We start from the raw sequence: 3,817 nt of genomic DNA, 5'->3' as shown, positions 1-3,817 counted from the left end.
CCTGAGGGTAGTTATTTCCTTTGCCTTTCTTCTGAGTGTGGAGGACTTGTAAATATGGCTTTTATCCCTTGTGAGTCCCCCTTTCCTCCTTGTGAGCTAGCCTTTCCTTAATGTTTAATCCTTGTCAGTCTGCGTCTGGCCTCAGTTCTGTCAAAATCGCTCTAATTTTTAATGCAGCATCTTTCCTGTCAGACCCCATAAAGAAGAGGGTTCAGTAGTTCTTAAACAAAGAAATACTCGGTGTGCATGCTCCCAGATAGTAAAAGCTGGCTTTTGGGGCTTATTGGGTTCCTGAATCTCTTCTGTCAAGAAATTTCCTGTTGTTCCCTGCTCATGGGCGGATAGCAGAAAGCCTAAAGGGACAAATGATGTCATACCTATCCCAAAACTGCACACACTTCATCACACCTTTTTGTTCATGCTTGAGAAGAATAGCGAAGTCTTAACACTGTTGATAATAACTTGTATTTATTATTAAATCACACTAGAAAGAACCTCACTTTTCTTTTAAGAAGCTGATTTTTGAGTACTCTAATCCTGAATCTTAGTGTAAAATATGTGGTTTTTCATTTTTCATAGTGATATGTGCTGCTGTTCAACTTTGCAATTCAGTTTTAATTGTTGCCTTCTATGGGGAGATTTGGCTGGAACTCTGGGCTTCCTGGAGAAGGTTATGCTGGTATGTGTTGGTGGCTGTTCTTACAGCTTCTTCACCTTGTAACAGCTAATCCTAATTCCTATGTCTAAAGCCAGCAGCAAGACCAAGGGATTGCCTACAGGAAACAGCCTTTGAAGTGGAGGGAGAACCCTTATGACTTCTTCAGGGTTACCCTGTCAAGCCTTTTCTGTCTTGGATATGTTCTTAAGTGGTCCCTCTGCATACATCTTCATGGCAGTGATCTGTGCCAGTCCTTTTGGCCAAGCAATAAAGTCTATTCTGTTGAATCAAGGCCACAAGGTTAAACTTGGCTCAGGAGGGAATCCAGGAAGTGCTAGATGGAAAAACATACTTTTCAAGGAGTGGTGCTGTTTCCTTCTTCCTAGTGTTCATTAGCTTTGCAGAAGTCTGATAGCTCCCTGGATCTGCTAGGATGTAGCTGTCCCAGGCCTATGACTGGTTAAACAAGCTCAAACAGCTCTCATGCTGTTTCACACTATGCCTGGTTTTTTTCTGGAGTGTGGTGGAGAGGTTTATCTGAGGCTAGGTGTGTGAGATGTGCTCTCTCTTGCCAGGTTCTCGAATGAGCTCTATGGTGACTGTCTTCCTTCCCATATGAAAGCATGAAAAGCTGTCAAAAGCAGGCAAATCCACCACTTGCTTCCCCTTCTGGAACTGCCGCTTTCAGCTAGTGGGTTTGAGAGCACAGGGCTTGGAGGCAGGTGGAAATATGTGGCACATTTTTCATCCTAGAATGGCAAACCAGTCTGTAGTGTGAGCTGGGATTTCCTCATGTTACTGACAGAGGATTTGCTTCTGCAGATATACTTGTGGCTAATGGCTCTTGTCCTCTCACCTGTGAGGGCTGCTGAGGTACCTGCAGCAGCTCATGCATACAAATAGGATGTGAGGTTTGGACTGGCTGCTTAATCAGCTGCCACATAAAATCCCAGAATCCCAAACTGGTTTGGGTTGGAAGGGACTTGAAAGCCCATCTCGTTCCACCCCCTCCCATGGGCAGGGACACATTCCACTAGACTTGGTAGCTCCAAATCCTGTACAGTTTGGCCCTACATGTGCTAATGGGGTCCTGTGTAAAGGGCCAAACATCTCTGATGGGAAGATGCCGGAGAATTGTATCAAGCTTAGGCTGAGGGTTACATGGAGGCTGAAGAGCAGCTTTGTGTTTTATTGGCTGGGACACTCCAATTTCTTATTAAATTTTTTGGGTTATTCGTATAAGTCTTTTACTAAACAGCCACTTCTTCCTGCACAAGGATTAAGTTTGTGATTTGAGGGTTTTGATTGGCTCTCATTGTGAGCTACTAGTTCCTAATATTAATCAGGTTCTTGCTTCTGTTGGCTACTCAAAACAAGTGGCGCTTGATTAGCTGGTTGTTGTCTCTGAAGCAGGAATCATCTCTTTTCTCTGTCTGGGCTGTGTTTTCCCACACATCCTTCACATCAGTTCCATCAGCTCCTGTACAGGGAGACAGTTACATTCATTGCATGGAAATTTGACATCTTGCACAATATTTTCTTGATGAACTAGTGGACCCTGTTTTTCAGGGTCAAGCTGATACCAAAAGGAGTGCAAGGTAGGAGAGCAAATCTGCTGTAGAGGGTTAGGAAGTAGGTGGGAGCACACCCAGAGTATGACCACTACACCTGTGTCAGGTAAATTCCTGTGTGCTGTGGTGACAAACAGCATGAATCAGTTTGTTTTCCCACTGTGCTGTTGTCAGTGGAGTTGACATATGGAAATCGAGGACTAAATACGGAAGTAGTTAATGTGGAGAAAAACCTTGCCTCTTGTAGGGGACATACTTGCACCTGAAATCCAAACCAAGACACTGGACTCCAAGGTTGATTACTGTTGGGAAGAGTGCTCCAGGGCAGCAGTTGCTTTCCTGAGCAGAAGATAATTTTAAGCATACCCTAAGCTTGGTCCCTCCCTTGCTGATTTAGATGGTATGTGGAAATTTTCCACTATTTATAAAGATGATTCAGCTAATCTTGCTGTTCCTGTACCTTTTGGTGCAGACATAGAGTCTGCATGGCTGCTGTAATGCTGACTGGTGCTAAGATTGTATTAAACTAGTGGCCATTTTTTCTCTCCAAGCTTTCCTGTGCTCTGCTATCATGTTGGAATCATGAGCCTTTTCTTGCTCTCCCTTGCCTGTTTCCCTGTGGGGCAATGGGAAATCGTTATGCCATGGAAGAAATGGTACTGCTGAGCATCAGATGCAGTGAGGGTCATCTTTACTGAGGTGTTTGGGAGATCAGTGAGACAGGCTGAGCTCTGCAACTTTCCCAGAAGGCAACTTCTTTGGTCAGCTGTGTTCTTCACTCCTCTTCTCTCTCTCCTTCCCAGTAATGTGCTGGGCATTATACATAGTGTGGCCCTAATTAAAGTATGGGGAAGGTACCAAGTAAGGAGAGATGGGCATATTTGATAGGACCTCTGAGAGAAGAGCTTTCAGGAGCAATGGCATCTTCCCCAACACAACTGAGTCATCCAGGCTTCTGAGCAGTTGGTTTCATGGCATTACACAAACCTGTCATGCACCCCCAGTTAGCTGTTGACTGTGGCCTTGAAGGCTTTCTGAGGATTGTGTTAGTTCATCTGACCTGGGATGGTTCCCTTTGTGCTTCACTGTCTCTGCCTTGATTATGTGTCTGCCCTTCCTGTCGTAAGGGGTTCTCAAAAAGAAGATTTTATCTTAGAATGCAGCTGTGAAGCTCCTTTAGTGTTACATTGGATTGATGTACAAATCTCCTGAGTTTTCCATCCTTTCTGTGCTCTATTTCACATCCTAGAGTGGTTTTGGAGTGTGGTATTGAGATTTGCACTAGGTGAAATGTAAGTGGGTATTGCCATTCAGTGGAGAATGGAATTTGGGTCATTGGGGCCTGACTGGAGGGAGTTTGAAGGGCTCCCAGAATCTCAGTTTTGCTTTTGGGTTGGTTTTGCTTGGTGGATCTGTTTCTGTTGCCTCTGCTGCTTGCTGCTGCTGCAGCTAAAAACAGACCAATGATTTTCTCATGTTTCCAAGAGACAACAGTGTCCTCTGGTACTTGGCCACCATCTAGGTTTCGATTTGCAGATGGCAGCAGCTGCCTCCTTTTAAAACCAGAGTCTGAGTGGTACTTGCAAAA

The sequence above is a fragment of the Camarhynchus parvulus genome, chromosome 21 (assembly GCF_901933205.1).
Source record: "Camarhynchus parvulus chromosome 21, STF_HiC, whole genome shotgun sequence".
NCBI classification, from domain to species: domain Eukaryota; kingdom Metazoa; phylum Chordata; class Aves; order Passeriformes; family Thraupidae; genus Camarhynchus; species Camarhynchus parvulus.
The sequence above is the reverse complement of the archived record's forward strand: the minus strand, read 5'-3'. Positions refer to the sequence as shown.